Here is a 24000-nt window from a genome sequence, read left to right as displayed (position 1 = left end):
TCGTATGGGCAGTGAGTATGAGGTGGTATCAGACATCAGGTGGCATGCTTCACTGTGCCCTGGGGAGTAGTGCATGTGGATGTGGACATACGCACCATCCAACACACACACACACACACACACACACACACACACACACACACACACACACACACACACACACGAACACACAGGTTGCCAGTTCGGACATGCATGGGTGCATGTCTGCATGGGTGTGTGGTGGCCAACAGTGCCAGCAGGCTATATAAGGGTAGGCGATGGGTATACCTTGGCATCAGGCCACATGACAATGGTCTGCATTGTGACACAGGCCAGTAGCTTCTGCATTTGCCCACACAGGTGGGTATTACATCCGTCATCCAGTCACCTGGGTGGCTATTGTGTGTGGCCAATGTTGTGCATCACTTGCCATGTATGTGTTCCCTAGTTCATGACTTGGATGGTGTCTAGGATGTGCACACCTCCCATATGCATGTACAGTGACATGTGGAACTGTACCTGGGGTGTCTGGCCCATGTTGTGAACACAGCTTATAACCACATGTGCCAATCTTGCCCACCTGTGGCAGGGAGTTGTACTGGTTAGCAGATTTACACTGCACCTACATTGATAGCATGCTAACAGCATTTCCTGATTTCAGTGTCATCTGTCCATACAGGGCATGTTGTCAGGCATGGTATGTCCATTGTGAGTTACATATGAAGGCACAGTTGGGTTGCTAACTGTGATTGGCTGGCCTTGATGTCACATGTATGGGTATGGCTTTGCACCCCAGCCTCTCAGCTATTTACATCATTTATCCCTGTATGGTTGACATTGTGCGATATAGTAGGGCCACCATAAATGAAATTAGCAAAACCCCTCCACATTGCCCACAGGTGTCACAGACTCACAACCACATCTACACAGCATACAAGTTGCAAACACACACACACACCTGTCATGTCTGGGAGTAGAACCCCCTACCTAACTAGTTTACTACACTACAGCACTACGCAGTTATACTACACACCATGGACATTACTGAAGTACATCTTCCCCAAAGGTGTATTTCACAATTAATGACATCAGCAGGACTACCAAAGTAGGGCATTTGTAATGTACTGTGAGTGAGTAGCCTATAATGCATTGCTCCATACACAGACGCTGAAACAAACACAGAACATCCAGGACTGGCATGGATGGAGACAGAATACTACCACCATTCAAAATCCCACTACAACAGTATGCAAAGTTACAGAACGTGCTATGGCAATTACTGGGCTATCACTTTCCCAGAGGTGTTCTTCTCGGTGAGTGACATCATCAGCCTTGACAAAGTTGAATATATGTATTGTACGGAGTGTGAGTAGCCTAACAAGCATTTCCCTCTACACATTCAGAGACAGACAGGCACAGACACAAAAACACACTCACACAATTGACAGGTCTGGGGTTAGTACTACTACCTAACTACTCTGTCTCTACAGCAGTAAGCAGTTATGGGACATGCTATGCATATTACTGAGCTACAGCTCTCCTAAAGGTGTAATTCACATTGGATGACCTCAGCAGGCTTGTTATACTACTGCTATGGGGAGGGCAGTGTGTGCATTGGCCATACCCCATTCATGTAGGGGTTGACATGCCACATGCAGGCACACAGAGGGTCATATGTCACAGGTGCATGTATACAGCTACTAGATGGCTACTTCCTTGTACAGTCTTGTTGTACAGCTGGCACATGCACCACATAGTCTGTCATGCTGACAGGTACTGGTGGCTAGTATCCACAGTGGGTTACATTTACACTTCATGTGTTGGGGGCCCTTTGGCTGTGTGCCAGTTGGGACAGGCCCGCATGGCTCCTTGTCACGGTCACCCTCTTCCACACATCTATGCCCATGTACCTGTGGCTTATTATAGTGTGTTGTCCTTACATATTTGTCTGTATTCCTATCCACTGTGTGGGCAAGGCAGGAGTGGTGCATACTGACGTGTCCGCACTGAGAACTGCAACTTCCAGATATGTCTGGTCCACTTGTGTTTGCAGACATTGCCTTCATGTGTTTAAGTGTGTGAGCATGCCCAGTATGGCCATCTGTGTTGCATGTGTGGATCACGTCCAAGTAGTTTGCACGGCGGTGCTGAACTTTGTGTTGTACACCGACAGGTAGCATGCTGTGTCTGCAGGGTATCCATCAGTCATTTGCCATTGACTGTTGCTGCATTTCTGCATAGCAGGGTGGATACCTGACTGTTTCTATTGTTTTACATAGGAGTGGGGGGCACACCTGACTACTAATCTAAGTGTACATTGGATGCAGAGGTGCACTTGACACTTGTACACATTTGCTAGGACTGTACTGGTATGTCAGGTACTCCATTTCAGTCTGTAGTCTTACCTATCCTGCTGGCTAAGGCTTACCAGTGTAGTACAGATCCTAGCTTTGTTTACCTACATATTAGTTTCTGACTTCCTAGCATTCACAAGTTACATCTGACTACCTGGCCTACTGCGGTCTATCTGTGTAAGCCTGGGGGAGGGGTTACCCATAGGGCACATTCAGAGGCGATAGTACAGCATTTGTTTGTGTTAGTCTTCACCTGTCCAGCTGGCTCAGACTGTTGTTGGGTATGTGATCCTTCCTGACTGGCATGTGTGGCTCTTATAGACACCCCTATCACTCAGGCCATTTCCTGCAGTGGGTTTTGTCACCCTGTGTAGTACTGGCTACTATGGTGACTCCAGTATGTGTTACAGATCTCATGATGCCACTATGGGTGTCTACTCTCTGCTGCCTTGACATCCGGCTACCCAATTCCCTTGCATGTTCACATCCATACCATAGCTACAGGTAAAAACACATTCTACACCATTTGGCAATTGGTAGGTTGATTGACTTAACTGTTAAACCAGGAAATAGCAGCTCTGTGCACATACGAGCACTCTGTCTGTGTGGCACACACACAGGCCTAAATAGGGAGGCAATGGGAAGGGAAAAGAGCAGTAGGAAGGTAATCAAGGAGAACTAGCTGAGCTGCCAGGTGAAATGTATCAGAATCAGCTAATCACACAGGCAGCAGACCAGTCCAGCCCAAAACACCAATATAAACCTACCCCCTTGGTTTTTCTACACTCTACAACACCGGTGTATACAAGCGGGTATATTTTAAAAACAAACCTACAAAATGAGAAGGGCTGCAGCAGGCAACATAGAACAACATGTACAAGAGGCTGAGGGTGGTGAGGATGTCAATGCTGCCGAACAACCCACAGTGAGGAGACAGAGAAGAGTGTACAGACCCAGGGTAACCTATCAGGGGCTACATGAGCTGGAGATAGTGGAGCACTATAGGGTGGACAGGGACCTACTACAGCAAATTGTTGAGCTTTGCTGGCCACACCTCACACACAGAATTAACAGAGGGGAACCCATCCCAGTGGATGCCAAGGTATGTGTAGGCCTAAGAATACTAGCTACAGGTACCTTCCAAAAGCCAGCTGGAGATATAATGGGGGTCTCACAGGCATCAGCATTCAGGTTACTCCACCAGTTCCTGGATGCCATGTCAGCACATGCCAGTGAGCACGTATATTTCCCCAACACCCGTGAGGTATTGGCCAGCAATATACATGTCTTCCACCAAATAGCAGAATACCCTGAGGTAGTGGGTGCAATAGACTGCATGCACATATGCAGCAAAGCACCACATGGTGAGCAGGGTAGGGTCTACATCAACCACAAGGGCTTCCCCTCCATCAACTGCCAGGTTGAGTGCGATGCCCAGGGCATTATAATGAATGTGTGTGCTGGCTGTCCTGGAAGCTATCACGATTTCCACATCTGGTATCTGACGCAGCTGTACCAGAGATTTACCAGTGGGGACATCCCTTATGGTCACCTAGTGGGGGATGCTGATTATGCACTTGAGCCATGGCTGATAATACCCATCAGAAATGCACACACACCCGAACAAGAACTCCATAATGAGGCACATGCACATACCAGAGTTGTAATAGGCATGTGTTTGGGATGCTCAAGTCATGTTCCCGGTGCCTGGATACATCCGGTGGAGCCTTGTCGTACTCCCCAGCTACATGTACTCAAATTGTCATTGTATGTGCCATGCTACACAATATGATCCTGTGGAAACAGCTGCAGCAGGGACAGTATGGGGCAGGGCCACACAGAACCCCACCATTGCCAAGGCCTGCACAGGCATAGAGTGACTCAGGGGAGGAATAACCTGAGCTTGCCCCACTATTTAGAAGGAGGTGTGCCCAGTATGCCCTGGTAAAGAGGCAATGCATAGCACATACACTGACACAGGAGGGACCCAGCGAATGACACCACTCTCTGACTCGCACATACAGTAAAAGTGATGCCATAGATAACACAACCTGTGCTAAACAATGTATAGGGAGTGTACTATGTGCATCTGACATAGGCAGCCCTCCAGCACCATTCTCAATACTGGCACACCCATAAGGTAAGTCACTCTCCTTACCAATTGCTGAATGGAGTAGTATGTGTTGTTACTTGTATCTATGGTATGGATGTGAGCATGCAAGGGAATTGGGTGGTTGAATGGGATGCCAGCAGATGGTAGACACCTATAGTGGCACCATGAGATCTCTAACAAATACTGGTGTCACCATAGTAGCCAGTACTACACATGGCGACAAAACCCACTGCAGTAAATGTGCTGGGCCACATGTGTGTCCATATGACTCACACATGCCAGTCTGGGAGGTTCACATACCCAACAACAGTCTCAGCCAGCAGGACAGGTGTAGACAAACACAAACAGACATTGTGCTAACGCCTCTGAATGAAGGCTATTGGTAAATCCTCCCCCCCCCCAGGCCTATGCAGACAGACTACAGCAGGTCAGGCAGTGGTATGTTAGTTATGAAGGGTAGAAAGTCAGAAACTGATATGTAGATCAATCAAACCTAAGAGCTGTAGTACACTGATATGCCTCTAGTCAGCATGACAGGTTAGAATACAGGATGAAATGGAGTACCTGACATACCAGTACAGTCATAGCAAATGTGTAGAAGTGTCAGGTGTGCCCCACCAGTCCTATGTAGAAATGTAAAAACAGTCAGTTGTGCCACCCCCAATCCTGTTTAGAAATGTAGAAACAGTCAGGTGTTTCCCCAATCCTGGTTAGAAATGTAGAAACAGTCAGGTGTGCCCCCCAATCCTATGTAGAAATGTAGAAACAGTCAGGCCCCCCATCCTGTGTAGAAATGTAGAAACAGTCAGGTGTGCCCCACCAACCCTATGTAGAAATCTAGTAACAGTCAGGTGTGCCCCATTCCTATTTAGACATGTAGTAACAGTCTGGTGTGCCCCCGCACTCCGCTATGTACACACATATTAACAGTCAAGTGTGTCCCCCAATCCTGTGTAGAAATGTAGAAACAGTCAGGTGTGCCCCCCCCCAATCCTATGCATAAATGTAGTAACAGTCAGGTGTGCTCCCATTCCTATTTGGACATGTAGTAACAAGCTGGTGTGCCCCCCAATCTGATGTACACACATTGTAACAGTCAGGTGTGCTCCCCAAATCCTATGTATAAATGTAGTAACAGTCAGGTGTGCCCCCAATCTTGTGTAGATATGTAGAAACAGTCAGATGTGCCCCACCAATACTACGTAGAAATCTAGTAACAGTCAGGTGTTCCCCACAATCCTATTTAGACATGTAGTAACAGTCTGGTGTGCCCCCCCACTCCGATGTACACACATTGTAACAGTCAAGTCTGCCCCTCCAATCCTGTGTAGAAATGTAGAAACAGTCAGGTGTGCCCCCCATCCTATCCAGAAATGCAGTAACAGTCAGGTGTGCCCCCCCCCAATCCTAAGTAGAAATGTAGTAACAGTCAGGTGTGCCCCCCATTCCTATTTAGACATGTAGTAATACGCTGGTGTGCCCCCCAATCTGATGTACACATGTTGTAACAGTCAGTTGTGCCCCCCCAAATCCTATGTAGAAATGTAGTAACAGTCAGGTGTGTGTCCCCTCCAATCCGATGTAGACATGTAGTAACATGTATGTGTAGGTATAATACCAGTGGAGCACAGATGACCTGAGGTGGCTAAGGTAGCAGGATAGATTGTAGCAGTTGTACAATAAGCAGGTATGAGTGTGTTAGGTTGATGTGTGTTTCATATTGTGTGAGAGTGGTCAGTACGTATGTATGTTGAGGTTTGACCTGGTGGCCATTGTCCACTACTGCCGATGATGGGGCCAAGTCCTCATAACTGCAGTGCCAAAGACAATTCCCCCCAGCATAACACATGCTAGCAGTAAGCCATTATAAATGTATGGTGGTAATATGTGCCACCATCTGAAAGATGGACATGGTATGACTGTTGGGCTAGATATAGAAGCAGTACACAGGGAAAAGTACCCCAGACATACAGTAAATAATGTGTAACCGTGAAATGGACACACTCTTGGAATTGTACATGCAGGTATGCATCACATTATCTGGGCTTGTAGTAGGGAATACCAATGTTGTCTGGCTGAACACTTGCAGATCACAAAGGTGATAGAACTGATGTATTGGGAAACGGCTGATGTCCCTGCACAAGCCAGCATAACTGGAATGCCTCATGCATATCTGTGAGTCAGATGCAAGTAGTGTCCATAGCACACATGAACCCAGCTCACCCAAACACCACCCACAAGTACCTCTCTGGTCATATCCCTGCCTTTGGGAGTGGGTATGACAATAGCGAAATAATTCAGCATGCAGTGCAGGTGTGCCATGCAGGTGTGTCCTTTGCTTTACATAGCACTCTGCCAGCATCCACACCACCTGATCAATACTGATAGAAAGCATTGGCATGAACAAATAGTACACCTACCCTGTCATCCCAGGGGAATATACTGTATGGCAGTCTGGGATTTTGAGACTGACAGATTGCAATGGCCTGCTACAGCTGGCCTGCATGACCACCAAATGGCCTACAGGCCTCTGCAAAAGCAGTGTGTCTCACCTGTACTGCCAATGTATGCTATGTCATGGACACCCAAATAACAACATACCACACTCCACATAAGCCATATGCAAGGCCATGTGGACAAACCACAGTAATATGTCCACCATGTCGCACTGCATGAACTGTGGAATGACACTAAAACACAGCTGTGATAAGGTGATAACTATAGGGAAAGTATCAGAGAATGTATGCATAATGTGTGGAAGAGGATAGAATAATAGAGAGGGGTGGGTGTGAGCATGGGCAGCATGGAATGTGCAAGGTCTGACACACAGCTGTGTGCACATACTATCCCTGGCTGCAAACACAAACATGGGTGGCTACAAACCTGTCAATACACCACAATAAGGGTAAAGTCCTGACTTATGACCCCTGCCTCTGGGTAACCTGTGTGAATTTGTACAACTGTGAGATATTGCCACAGTAAGATAAAGCCATACTGTCATGTTGATGGATGTACATATATGAGATCCTCTGGCAGCACTGTACCAATGTGCTGAACTGGATACACAGACCCAGCAGCAAGTTTCTGCAGCTCCCCCTCCACAATGGCATAACTTTCCCTGAATATGTAAGCATTTGACCACAATACTGGACACAGCTGCATTCACCCTGTGTTCCCCAGGACACCACTGTGAGCACAAATGTCCACCTGACAGTACTTGAGGACATAAAACATCACAGTGTATAACAGTGCACATGTTTGAACATCTCTGCTCACACCAGTACCATGTATCAGAAGCAGCACAGACACAATCACCTACAGTACACACTATCCCTTGCACACAGTGACCCCTTATTGCCAACTGATATACAGATATCCTGCAGAAACAGTTTGCTACCTGTAGGTATAGAACACAAAGGTCTGCACTGGAGTACAAACTACCTGGAATGGATCTACACATTCAATACAGAAGGGCATACTGGGGATGCTCACACACTTAGAGAAATGAAGGCAATGTCAGACAACATACTGAAAGGTCATACTGAGTATGCTCACACACTTTTAAATAAATGAAGCCCATGTTTGTCAACAGTGGACCATATATATCTGATAGTTGCAGATGTTAGAGCATACACTCCTCAGTATGAATCAGTCATGCTTTGCACACAAATTGGATAGGAATACACACACATATAACCAAAGACAACACACTATAATATACCAAAAGTACACATACATAGATGTACAGTGACAAAGAGCCTTCTGTCATGAGGCCTGTCCCACCCAGCACACAGCCAAATGGCTTCAACTACATGATGTATAAATGCAACTCACTGCAGAAATTAGCTGCTGGCATCCCTCAGCATTACAGACTCTGTGGTGCAACTGCTAGCTGTGCAACATGACTGTACAAGGCAGAAGCCATCTAGCAGTTGTATATATGTACCTGCGGAATATAAACCTCCATGTGCCTGAGTGTGGTGTGTCTACCTCTAGATGAATGGGATATGGCCCATGCACACACACTGCCCTCCCCATAGCCCTAGTATGACAAGCCTGCTGATGTCATTCACTTTGAAATACACCTTTGGGAAAGAGCAACCCAGTAATCTCTGTGGCACATCCTATAACAATGTAATGCTAGTTAGGTAGGAGTTCTAATCCCAGACATGACAAGTGTGTGTGTGTGTGTGTGTGTGTGTGTGTGTGTGTGTGTGTGTGTGTGTGTGTGTGTGTGTGTGTGTGTGTGTGTAGGGAACAATGCTTTTTAAGCTAGTCACATTCACTACAATTCAAATGCCCTACTTTGGCAAGGCTGCTGATGTCATTCACTTTGAAATACATCTTTAAGAAAGGAGTAGCCCAGTAATCTCTGTGGCATGTCCTCTGTGTAATGCTGTAGTGTGATAAACTAGCTAGGTAGGAGTTCTAATCCCAAACATGGCAACTGTGTGTGTCTCTGTCTGTGAAAGGAGCAATGCTTTTTAGGCTAGTAACACTCACTACAATTCAAATGCCCTACTTTGGCAAGGCTGCTGATGTCATTCACTCTGAAATACACCTTTGGGAAAGGCGTATCCCAGTAATCACTCTGGTGCATCCTATAACAGCGTAGTGCTGTAGTGTGATATAGTAGTTTCGTAGGGGTTCTATTCCCAGACAAAGCAAGTGTGGATGTTTGTGTGTGTTTTTCTTTGTCTGTGTAGGGTGCAATTCTTTTGAGGCCATTCACAGTCACTACAACCTCCATTGCCCTACTTTTGCAAGTCTGCCAGTGTCATTCCTAGTGAAATGTGAAATACACCTTTGAGAAAGAAGCAGCCCAGTAATTTCCGTGGTAATTCCCATAACAGTGTCATGCTGTAGTGTGGTATAGTACTTTAGTAGGAGTTCTATTCCCACACATGGCAAACGTGGATGTTTTTGTGTGCGTTTCGTTATCTGTGTAGGGAGCAATACTTTTTAGGCTAGTCAAACTCACTACAATTCAAATGCCCTACTTTGGCAAACCTGCTGATATAATTCCCAGTGAAATACATCTTTGGGGAAAGAGTACTCCAGTAATCTCTGTGCTCCATCCTATAACTGTGTAATGATGTAGTGTAATAAACTAGTTTGGTAGGAGTTCTAATCCCAGACATGGCAAGTGTGTGTGTGTGTGTCTGTGTTTGTCATTTGTATCCTGTGTGGAGGTGGCTGTGAGTGTATAACAACTGGACTCATTGTGGAGTGGGTTTTGCAAATTTCTTATATGGTGGCCCTGTTATATGTGACAATGTCCACTTTACAAGGATAATAGATGTGAAATAGCCAACAGGCTGGGGTGCCAGTCCATACCCCTACATGTGACATCAAGGCCTGGTAAACAAAACCCTTGTATTACCCAGAGAACACTCTCAACCCATGTCTCATACACAAACACACTTGCCTAGGCAACAGCTGCTATGTTGGTAGTACCCTGCATATTGCTCACAGATAGAAACCATGGTGTGATTGCAATGTACTACAGAGGGCACGGCACCCTGTCCATCAGTACAATAGGCATGTACATGCAGACAGGGTGCCTTCACTATGTTCCCCACTGGACACCTGTAACACCTGTGGTGCCATCAAATGTGAACCACAAAGGGCATACCATGGTTTAAACACATGCCCTGTATGGACAGATGCCACTGACACCAGGGAATACCTGTATCATGCTGTCAATGTAAGTGCAGGGTCAACCTGCTGTCCATTACCAGTTCCCGCCACATGAGGGCAGAACTGGCATATCTGATGATGGCAATCTGTATACACTACATGGGCCAGACACCCCAGGTACGGTTCCACTTGTCACTTTACATGCATGTGGGATGTGTGCACATCCCAGACAGTGTCCATGTCATGGACTAAAGAGCACATACATGGCAAGCATTGCACAGCAATGGCTACACACAATAGTCACCCAAATGATTGGATGGTGAATAGAATACCCACTTGTGTGGGCCAATCCAGACACTACACCCCGGAACCACGCTGCAGATCATTATCATGTGGCCAAATGCCAAGGTATACCCTTCACCTAGCCTTGTATAGCCTTCTTGCACAGTCAACCACTACACACCTGTGAAGCAATGCATGCATGCATGTCAGTACTGGCACCCTGTGTCTGTGTGTGTGGTGTATGATGCTTTCGACCACATTCACACTCACCACAATCCCCATTGGCATACTGAAGCATGATGTCTGATGTCAGATATCTTCACATACCCTTTCCCTATATAACCACCTGATAACCCCTGGGGTCCATGAGATATCTGCACATTACTGTATTGTGGCAAACTAACTAATTAGGAAGTGTATTCCTGACCTGCCATGTGTGTCAATGTGTGTGAGTCTCTGAGAGAGTGTGGCTGTGTTAACACTGACACCTGTTCATGCGGACAGGCACATGTACTACACCTACTGTATTGCTGCCATATCACTGTTGCAGATGTCACTCACCATCACATATATGTCTGGACAGCTTCTCAACATGAAAACTATGTGCCGCATGCAATAACTGCATAGTCATGTGATAGCAACACATAGTTAGTCAGGGGTTTGAAACCCTGTACTGGAATGTGTGTGACACAAACATGCTTAGGTTTTACTCTCCCACCCCCTCTCTGACTTACTTTGTCTCTGTCTGTCTCTTTCACTCCCTCTCTGGTGGATGTGGAGAACTACACCTGCTTTACTTAGGCAGCAGCTTGTGTTTTGTAAGTGATGGTTATGATCAGCTGATGACCTCTGCATGAATTGCAGCCCTCCTCTAGCTGATTGCATGTGGAACAGCTGTGGTAACATTCCTATAGCAAATTGCATGGAACCACACTCCAATATCTAGGAACAGCATGATGGTGTTGGGCCTTTTCATTCACTGTGAGCAGGACTTAGATCTAATGTTTTGCAAACAGCATCATAGTTGGATTTGGGATTTACCTCTAACAACATGCACTGTGGAAATAGGCCAACACACAGGAGGGGGATGTGCCTGACATGACTACAGAATGTAATTGTGGCTATTCTGCATTTGGCGTAAGCTCGGTTTAACAGGGTGTGTGTGGATATGGCTGATGTACATGTTTTAATACCTGTCATGACAGTGCTATGTTTTTGAGGAAACTCCCATCTGTAGGGTCATCTGTAGACTGGACAGTGTGTGGTGCCTTTTGTTTCTTGTGTTACTCACAGAACACCTGTCTGAGAACTGCAGAAGCATAGTGTGAGGATTGCAGTCAGTACATTGTAACAGCCATGAGAGTTACTGCCTTCATATCCCTCATAGGGCATATGTCACAACAAACCCTGTTACAACAGTAAATGTATGAGGTTATCACAGCAACATGTCAATATTGGCCCTGTGGTTTGTGCCTCTAGCCACAACCCTGTCAACCTTTGTACATATGTCATGCAGTAAGAGGCGCATATGTTCTGTACACCATTATTTATTGACATCATATCTGATAACAAGCCAGTGGGATAACATACTGCTACACATGTTATGTATAGTAGGGGTTATATTTGAGGACATAACCTGGGCATTCTGTGGTTGTGTGTACAGTACTGAGGTCTGTGTACTTATGCTGATTGTCAACAGTGTGTGTATTGCGAATATGTACCTTGGCCTGTGTACAGACTGTGGTAGATGTCATTGTTCTTGATCCTGTTCTATCTGAGGTTACATGCTGCTCCAGTGTATGGTACCCTATAGGCTTACATGTTTGTAGGGCCAAAAACACACATGCCCCATACCACAGACAGGCATCGTATATGTAGGGTTAGTGTGTGAGTGGCACATATGAGGATGGTGTTGATCAGACAGTCCATATACTATAATATTAAGCTAGCTTACCATATGTGGCTGTGGTTGTGTTTCCATTGGTTGTGGGTATGCACTTTCACACAGGTGAATGTTACTCGGTGCTGTGACATGCTTGTATAGCCTGCAATATTTGCAGGTACATGTGTATTCCTTCATAAGAAATGTAGGGCAGTGTTGTGGCAGTCTGCCTGTAGTTTGCACAGTGCTTTGTTACATGCCTAGCAGCTTAGTGTACTTACCCAGTGTGATGTTATGTCCAGATACTTGCCAGATGTACTGCAGCTGGGCCACCATAACTGTCATGTATTTCTGACAAATCAGTAGGATGCTGTGCAGATGTATGTCACTAACTACTGGGTAGTATGTGGCCATGTGACCTCTGCTCCAGCGGTTATGTGTCAAGACAGACAGGAGTGTGTGAATGCATAACCTATGTGGGCATATGCATTCCAGTATTTATGTGATATACCCATCTACATGGCTGTTAACATCCACATTGTCAAGCTTGGTCCACATGTCTTGCACTCAGGGGTTCTGTGTATACCTCTGGACTGACAAAAGTTTGTCAGACTGTCCACATTTATTGGCCATATCTCTGCTGTAGTCCAGAGGATCATTACTGTGCTAGCAGTGGTACTGTACTATGATATCCTTATGATGTCTGGCAATAGCCAATGGCACCCATGTTAAAAGCAGACGTGACCTTCCACACACAACCTGTCTGTTAAGACAACACCTATTACAGTAGCAACAGTCTATATATATGCCTGAAATACATACCTGACATCCCCTTGCACTAAGACGTTGGGACTATTGGGGCTGAGGTAGGACTCCACTCCATGTTCTGGACATATGATGAACATATATGTACATATAATTATCCATATATCTATATAGATATATACATATATACATATCAACATACATAGATGTGTGTGTGTATATATATATATATATATATATATATATATATATATATATATATATGTATGTATATATATATGTATATATATATATATATATATATATATATATATATATATATATATATATACATATATATCTATATATATATATATATATATATATATATATATATATATATATATATATATATATATACATACCTATATATACATATAAACACTCAAATGTATACATATACACAGCAATATATGTCTACACATATACAGATATAGAGACATATGAACATATACTTATGGATATCTAAATATATATATATATATATATATATATATATATATATATTGACAGTAATAGGTATATCAGAATAGATATGTATGCACATATAGTTATAGAGATCTACATATATATCTACATAAAACGTATATCTGTACACATAGGATGTGCATACATATATAGCTATATATACATATATCTATGGATACATATATATATATATATATATATATATAAATATATATATATATATATATATATATATATATATATATATATATATATATAAAGAGATCTACATATGGCCATATATATGATGCACTGTACAGATGTGTATACAGACATATATATGAATATGCATGTGTATGTACATATAGACATATCTCAACATATGTATTAGTATATATCCATATTCCTGTCATATGTAAAAATCACGGTTGTGTATACTTTCCCAGATGTATCTCACCGTATGTATCTGGTATGTACATTTTAATAAAACAACATATGTGATGCAACAGTCATATTAATAACAAGTACTACACAATTGTGGAAGTAAAGGCAATTATTTAATACTAATCAATATGTGTATTGACAGATATAGTGGAAAAACAACAGCTGTCATCACAATGGTCATGGCATAGTGGTAAAGTGTTGTGACTATAGTGTACAGGGTCTTTTCAAGACCTGCAAGGGCTGTTTATTTTGTTGCTGGGAAGAATAAAGGCTGTTGGATACAGAGTGGTTAAGGCAGTTTTGAGCAGCTTTAAGTGCGTTTGCACTTGTTTGCATGAAGCTAAGAGGTGCTAAGCTACAGGTAAATGTATGCATGAAGCTAAGAGGTGCTAAGCTACAGGTAAATGTATGGACGCTTACACAGTGTAGGCTTCACTTACCAGTGAGCAAATAAGCTTAGCTGTTATATTGGAGCAATGTTGATACCTGCTAAGCATGGCTTAGCCCTGGTCACCAGTTCTCACCACCCAGTCCGATAACATAGCAGGGTAATGACATATGTAATAAGTGTATGTGATGTCATGTACAACCCATGTGCCTATGTGCTGTCAATACAGTAGCAAGGGGTGTGAGTGTCATGTCTGGGACACACAAGTGTATGAGGCCTGTACAGCACTGTTATCCATGTGAATGTGTTACATACAGCAATAGTAGCCCAGGGTACGTGCTGTCACACTGGCATGTAATGTATCATGCCGGTACTACTGTTGACAGTGCTTTCCCAGGCAAGTGTAGAGTGCTAAATGTAGTAATGACAACAGGCACACCTGCAGGCATAGCTGGACTCTTAGGCCTCCCTGTTGTGTTCCTGGTGTGTGAGCTGTGTCACAGTATATATCCCCTACTGGATAATGATCCCACATGTGGAATGTAACTGTAGACTACCATCTGTACAGCAAATGTTAGTGAGGGCTTCCAACATGTAGTTATGGCATACATATTGTTGTCAAACATCTATCTGTCACCACATTCATCCTACTGCATAGCTACTTGCCAAGCTGATGACTGTCAGTCCCTTTACAGATGTGCAGATGGCAGGTATCTAGCTGGGATATGTACAGGCAACATATGCTTGATTGTCACTGACATGTTTGCTCAGCTGTGTAAGAACTGGCACATATAGGAAACAACCCCCTGTATGCACCACATGCCATGGGTACCTCCACTACACTACCACAGTCAACAGAACATGGTTGGATACAGATCTCCATCATAGACAATAACCATGTGTTGTAATACATGTTGCATGCATGTCATCTTGATCATCTCAGTGGCCATGAGCAGGATGCACCCAGAGGATTGACTGATGCATGTCACTTTCACCCTGAGGGTCACCACAATGGTGTCTTTTGATAGATTGCCTGCTGCCACATGGCAGGTGGCAGGATACCACTGTGCACACATCCCCTACACAACCCATCTCTCTATGGACAATAGCTAGGTACACAGCTATGACCACCTACAGCGATGCACCCCAGTACTTACACATGTGTACATTTGCATTACTGAGGATAGCAGTGTGTGTGTGGTAATACACCTGTACTTGGGAATTCCATGAGGGCCATCACAACCACCGCAACACCCATTGCCAAAGTCAGTTGTGGCTGCTGCTGTATTGGACATTACATGTACCCTGTTATGCCACTCTCCCTACTGGCTACTTGAGCCTTGCAGTACCAGCACAACAGTGTTGTACGAATGGATCGATAGGCATGGGATACCCATTGTGTTCTGGCAAGTGTGTGTATGTGTGCATGTCCGTATATATGTAGGGTACAGCATTCCGAGACCACATACTCCTATTACAATATCCATTTCCACACAGTAGTACAGATAGTGTTGTTGCTTCCCATAAGTGAGTCATGACAATGCAACACCCTACTATGCCTGTGGCATGTACATTAAATGCATATCCCTGAAGTAACACTGTTGGGATATACAATGGGTTGTATCGCAGTCATGGGCAATGTGTGATGGTGGGTATGTCAGAGTGTCATTATGGGTTGCAGGGAGTACAATTTTCACTGGGGGATGTGGGAGCTGTGTACACTGTCATTACACCAAGATACAGCCGGTATATGTCCCATGTACCACTTTATGGTGACCACTGTCACCATCAACCATAAAGGTAAATGATACCACAATCCAGCCCAGTAATGCATGTGCTGTGTGCAGCCTACCTGTAACACATTGGACACATGGTCAAGTTAGTTAGCAGAGATAGGCCCAGGTCTCTCGGATGTTTGTCTGCCTGTTATGTGTCTGTTAATCTGTATATGATGGAATGTCACACAATGTATTGTCCATATACAACCATTACATCCCCCATAAGCCTACTGTACATGTCTGGGGATGTTCTGCATGTAATATGTAACCTGGAACACACCTCACCCTAAACGCTGTGTGGTGTGTGCACTGAAAGCCACACACCTCAGTAGCACTACATACCTAGGTCCCAGTCCCAGTGTTACCAAGTAAGAGTGTGAGTGTATGTGGATGAGTCTACATCAGGTTGCAGATTATACACGTCCCAACAGGTCACCTGTCCATGTGGCACAGGCAATAACTGTTATACAAACCTGTGACGTGTTCAACTGTACCCCAAATATGTCACAGCCATGGTGTCACCACAGTGACATACCCTGTTGTGGAATATGACTTCAGACCATCCTCCTGCTGACACATATACACCTACAACACAAATGGATAACATTATGGTGACCACAATCAACCAGTGTTACAAACAGCTATAATACATCATTGCTGGATGGCTGCACTACCTGACATGTATGCATTAAACTTTACTCCTGACAACATGTTACACTGCAGGACTTTGGTACACTGTAGTACAGTGACCGTGTACATCAGAACCATATTAACCTGTCCCTGCATCAATGTTATGGATGACATGGATGTGGCACAGGTATCATCATATGTACAGGGTGTGTTGTTCTTTGCTAGAGGCCGAGGGTGGGCCATACATTTGACACCATGCATGAGGGTGAGGAGTGTAATGAGGTGAACTGTGCTTGGTGATGTGGTGTGTGAAGGTATGGGGTTGCCCTAGGTGTGTTCGTATAGTGTGTGGGTATGCATGCACATAGTTCTGCCATGTGGCTGCCCTATACAGGTGTTTATGGACAACAGCAGACAATACCTGGCAAGGTGTGCAGTTTACTGCCTCCGGCCATGGACACATGGACTGTGCCTGCCAGGTGTTCCATGGGCACATCCAGGTACAGGCCTCGATGTGCTACTCTTCCCTGATGATGACAGATGTCTGCTGGAACCAGGTCCCTCTTGGGACTTTCCAGGACTATGTGCTCATGGACTGCTGTGTTTGGTGTGGACAGCACCCCTGCACAGTGCTGGGGATGGTACTGCCACTATGGGAGTGCCTTGGTGTACTAGCATGTCCACGTTGACTGCCAGCTGTTGCTGTTGCTCTCCTATGTCCACGCAGCCATTGCCGCACTCCCACCACATGTTCAAGCATGGACAAACCATGGTTGATGAGGCCCATCATCTCACTGTACCATCTATCCATGAGCTCAGTATAAGAACGGATGGCACCAGACAGTTCACGGAAGTTTTCTCTTCCAGATGTGAAAGCAGCCCTCTGCAGCCTCAGCCCCTGTTTGGTGTAATGTTCCATATGTGCCTGCACCACCATGACAGCCTGAAACATGCATCTGGTGGTGCCAATTGTGGCGTGACTGCCAGGGGCATGATGACCAGCGACCATACTACAAGCACCCTGGGTCATCTGACTATGTGCTATGTGGAGCCCTGCCAGACATATGGCTATGCCTGCTATGACCAGACACAGTTGGCATGGATATCACACTCTCCTGTGCACTGCCACCAACTGCCAGCTGTCCCTCCACCATGGCCATTGAAGATAGGGTATGTATAGGCACTGGCACTGTGTGCGGGGTTGGGGTGGCTAAAAGTAGGATGTCAAATGATGGTGCTGTTTAGGCCCCTGACAACCCCACCTGTGCCTCAACAGTGCTGTCATCATCTTCGGTGTCTGTATGGACACCAACATCAGATTGCATACAGGAGGGACCCTGACCCACCTCATCACCTGTGGGGGAAAACAAGAAAAGAACTTTAAGACCTGTAAAGCATTGCATAACAGTACACACACACACAAACACATGCACACGCACACACACACACACACACACACACACACACACACACACACACACACACACACACACACACACACACACCACCTTAATACCTACCTGTCCGTGACTTTACAGACAGTTCCACGTTTATTCCCATGCGATCTCCATCCTGCATCACACTTGGTAACATACACTCATTAATACCACTCATTAATGTATCATTCCTCTAAATGCCTAGTCAAGTGATCACAACACAAGACCTGTTACTCCATTACATCCCTGACCTGAGTGGAGTGGTTTTACATGGCCTCACTGCTGTCATTCAGTGTTCACCCTGTGTATGTCTGGACATCATGATCATGGCCCCTATATGTGAGGGGCTACAATGTTCACTCCATAAATTCAAGCACTGGAATGTCGTGTAAGTATTGCTCAGTACATGCCAAATATGCTACTCAATCAACCTATCATGTGACAATTGTAATATATGGATACACTCCCTGGTGCTGTCTTGTAATTCCACAATGCATCTGTAGTGCTGCATACATGGTCTGTCGGTCACATCTCTGCTGAAAGCAATATTAAGGGTATACCTGGTGTCTACCTTCTCTCCCAATGCATGTTCCATGCTAAAGACTTTATTATACTATCAGCTGTCCTGTGATTGCATACATGACAAGTATTCCTAGTGTGTCATGTGTCAGTCCATGTCCATGTACTGCACAATCCCAAAGGGAAGTACTGCTGTATGAACAACCCCACAATCACACATGCACACATGCATCATACATGCATCAGCCTCCCTCCACTTCACCAGAGTGACCCTGCAGACAAAATAACCATCCACCGACACACACACGCACACATACACACACACACACACACACACACACACACACACACACACACACACACACACACACACATAGGTTAGGTTGCACAAAGCTAGTACACGCAGAACTCCTATTGCCCATCTGCCAACATGCATAACATATGGTACACAACAGCGTCCAGTGCAGATATAGTCAATCCATGCTACCAACAGTATATATGTGTGTGATGCATGTGCTGTGTTAGTAGGTGATGCCCCTTCCCCTGGATACCACTGCACCCATGAACACAGTATTGCTGTGCACCTGTTGTATACCCTGCCATATACTGTGCATGAAACTTCACAGGTGTACAACCCATTGCTGAATGTGTAGTACTGTGCCAGTTATGTCAGGTCTAATGTTCACAGCCCCTATGTTTTTCAGCAACACATACCTGGGATGATATGTGGACATATGTCATTTGTGAATGCCTGATGTCTGGTATACTAATCTCAACATCAGCGGACCATGTATGACCAATCCAATACTATTACACTGACAACCGTTAGACCATGACATGGCTATGGAGCGTGTATGCACCCTTATTGATATCATGAACCCTTCCTTGATCTGCCATGGGACCACATCACTGCATATATTAACAGTACATAAGCCCAATATGTAACATATGTCCTGTACATTCACATGCAGTGTCTACAGAATGTGTTAGATATGCAGATGCTGACCGCGATGCATACACTCCATGTGTGGATATGTCTACAGACCCTTATCATGATGGTTTGTTGCACCTATTGTTATGTGTACTTCAGCAGTCACTACTCCTGGCAAGGGTATACTAGCATGGCCCATCTGCATTTGCCAGTATATGTTCAGTCTGCCTTACACGTCCCACAAATCTGCATGATTGCAACGTCTAGTCATGTGCACATCCCTTGGTGTTCACACACACTGCTGTCACTATTGCTTCCTGAACCTGACTGTGTGCAGATACAGCCATTCTTAGCATCTGTAGGATCCCTGCTGCAGCACACTGGTGTGTCATGCTGACAACCCCTCCCCACCTTCAACCTTTTTGCAGATGCTTGACAGGTAAGGCCTACACATGTGTCAGTTTGCAGTGTCCCATACACTGAACACCACGTGTTACAGCCTAGTCCCAACTAATAATATGGACCACAGTAATACATTATGCCATAGTGCAAATCTGTAACAGTTGCCATTGTACTGCTAGTATATACACTGTTATTGCACTGTATATGGGTGATGTTCATACATGTCCCTTCTGTAGGCCATGTCTCCCACCATTATATTACTCCCTGTGGACACATTCTGCAATGACAGGATGTTGGTTATCTTGCAGGCATCTGACCTACCCTTCCAATACACCATCATGGTCACCACTGTGATGCCGTGCATTTAACAGCAACAATACGTGCAGATGTACAGCATTCATTCTGGGTAGGTGTGTTCGATGTGTGCATGGAATATACCATAGCCATTACATGCCTGGTGTATTGGCAAGCATCAACATAAACCATAATCACCAGCTACAGTCTGCTGCCTTGGTGGTATACTGCAAGGAACTACAAAAGAGGGTGAGAGATGCGAAGTCAGTGGCCACACCTGTGGCATCGCTACAGGGTGGGTGCAGAATTACAGTACATCAACAGTACATGTCCACAATACTACCACATATACACATCTGTTTATTACTACTATTCAGCAGCAAACTATATATATGACATGTCAGATATGCATGATCTACCTGTACAGATGCAGATGCATATGCAAACGTGGTCTACTGATGTGCCCTATGGCCTTACCTGCATGCTCTTCAGCTGGTGTGTGGGTAGCACCCACCTCCACAATGGTGTCCGACAGTTGTTGGCTGTGTAGATGGGCAGGTGCCATTAGGCTGGCGAGTACTTCCTCAACACATGTGGGGGGTGGATGCCATGCCCCTCTGTTGTGAGGTGATTCCCCGGGACTGCAGCAGCATGCCAACAGGCATTGGAAAGCAGATCAGAACAATGATACATGACCTGCTCATAACTGTGGTTGTGCAGTCCGACATCATTGACACTGTGGACTATGTCATTCCATAGGGAGGTCCGCTCCTGCTGCTCATGGGCTGCCCAGTCAAACAAGACAGGGTAGTGATGGATTAGGTAGTTTAGCACTATTTCATTCTCAGCAGCTGAGTAAGCCGGGAGACATCCTTGTGACATCTTGCCTGAAAGACATAAAGATGGAAACAGGTCTGAGCAACTCATACAGCAAGGTTACCACAGTTCTTAATACACATCTCTGTCACCCCTCCACTATATCAGTGACAACAAACTGTAAACACAACTCATTAGGTATGGCTACAGCTTACCTACCAGTGGGACAGATATTGTATTGTACCACACTTTGTGCTATGTGTTTGTAGCCATGTTCCCTGTGTGGACACTATAATTTCTGGCCTGTTAAAGACTATTAACCTGCATGCGATTGTTATGGCCAATATGGTTCCATATAGCTCTGTGGCATGTTTGCTATGTGATTGCTGCACATCTGACATTCTGTGTTATTGGGTACGTCTATGCATGCTGCTGGACATGTTCCAGGATTGTGTTGACTATTACTACCCACGTATTTTCTATAACAGTGACAATAGCATGTTAAGGGAATATTTGCCAGCAGAACCACCTCTCCAAGTTCATCTGCCCATGTTACCAGGCCACATCACATGGGGGGCACACCCTGGGGCCTCCTCATGTACTGGTCCAGCACTATCTTCAGGTGGAACCACCTCAGGGGATGTTGTCTTTACCCGGGGCACACACAGACATGGTCTTGTCCCCCAAGGTCAGGTCCAGGGTCTGTTCCATACCGGGTTCCACAGACACATGTGGGAAGTGCTACATCACCTTGAGGCACCCAGTACACATTCACAGGGTCCACGTGCTTCTCCTGCTCAGCCTCCAGACCAGACACCTTCAGGATGTGGACTGCTGTTGTGAGTAGCAGTGGGTGGGAGACTTGTTCCTATTGTGTCCATATTGGGGACCATGAGGCTTCCACATCACAGACCACAAACACCATCCAGGGTGTTTACCCACCACATGTGTCACATACCACCTCTGTAGGTTGTCCTCTATATCTACCAACCTGGACCACTTCCACAACTATACCTGCCATACTTCCCCATATTCCCATTCCCTATTTCACAGACAAGGACAATGTCGTCCCAACAAAGGGTTCACATGTGACTTACCCATCCATGTTGCACAAACTGACAGCTGTATATATCTGTATGTATTGCTATGTGTGCTGTTCCCTTGCACATAGCATGCAGCACTGTGGTGGTAATGTAGGGGACATGTATTTACATACGTGTGTGTGTGTGTGTTTGTATATATGTAGACATGTGCATATAGATATATATCTATATATGTGTAGATATATATGATGCATATATGTGTTTATACATATATATATATATATATATATATATATATGTATATATATATATATATATACATATATATATATATATATATATATATGTGTATGTATCTGTCTACATAGGGGTATCTGTATATCTGTGGACATACATGTGTATATATATATATATATATATATATATATATATATATATATACACGCATATACATACCTTTATATGGGGTACATACAGACATCAGGTCCACAATCTCAAAACACTTTCTTGCACAGTTGCACTGTTCTGCCTTGCTGCAACACAGACAAGTGCCACATATGGACACAGCCTAACATTGGGGGGGTATATGTAGGGCCAGATTGCAGGTAACCCTATTACACACCTATGGCATTCCAGCATGCTACAATACAGGTTAACCTGAGTATCCTGCAAGTTTTGGGCTGTGGAACCCACGTGTCCATCATTATGGCATTACTTCTACCACCAGCTATTGGCCACAGTAATATACATGCTTCCCAATACACAATACACACTATGATGGCTTACATCTTATCAGTCAGTTCTGCTCTGCACAGTTGACATGTATGGCCCACTACCCACAGAGACAGACTTTATTGTTCTTAGCAGTTGTTCAACTGAAAATCATTACAACACCTGATGGCACATACAAATCATTCCACATATTCTATCCCATTATTATGGGCCAACTACTACAGTCAATTACACTCATATATACTTCACATACCTGTTGTGGGAATGAGGTATGTTCTGGATAGTGTCTTTGTAAGGATTTTTTTTGTTCTCCTTTGGCTTGGCCTTTAGCCAACTTTCTTTCTTAGTTTGTTAGATTGTTTGTGTGTTTCACATTTAATTCCACTTTCTTTCTCTCTCTCTCTCTCTCTCTCCAGTAAATGGATTGAGCTGCTTTGAACAGATTGCAGCATGGCTTTTGTAGGTGATGTGCATGATCAGGTGATGGTGTCTGCACCAATCAGTGTCCTCCACTTGCTACCTGCATACAGCATGCTGTGTAGCATTTCCAATTACCACTGTCATGGCAACCCACTACAATAAATCTCTACATCATGTGGGTGTGGTCCATTTACCTTTCCTGTATGGTGGAAATCCTTTCCGTGTGTGGGCAGCAGTGTTACAGACAGCAGGTAGCAATACCTCTTACAAGAAAACTTGCACACTCAGGCCAGCTACATATTTGTATGAGGTTCCAGAACTACAGACAGAGTGTGAGTAGTGTTGTTGTATGCAACCACCAGTGTTACAGGATTTATGCGTACATACTAGTTTAACATGGAATGCAGTCTGCCTGCATAGCTGTCAACTGTGGGCTTATCCACTTTATGGCCAGAGGTGTGCCTGTTATGTTTTGTCTGTCCAGCACACAGGTCCTTGTGTCAGATATATCACTGGCAGTGTGTGTGGTGAGAGCTATCAGTACATGGCTACATCCATTTGTGTTTCTAACTTCATATTCCTGACTAAGGGTATGTTGCAGACTATCCTGTAACACCAGTGACTTGCTTAGTTTATGACAACAGTATTTCACATATGGGCCTGTGT

The sequence above is a fragment of the Protopterus annectens genome, chromosome 7.part0 (assembly GCF_019279795.1).
Source record: "Protopterus annectens isolate FY-2018-M chromosome 7.part0, PAN1.0, whole genome shotgun sequence".
NCBI lineage: Eukaryota > Metazoa > Chordata > Ceratodontiformes > Protopteridae > Protopterus > Protopterus annectens.
This window is presented reverse-complemented; position numbering follows the sequence as displayed.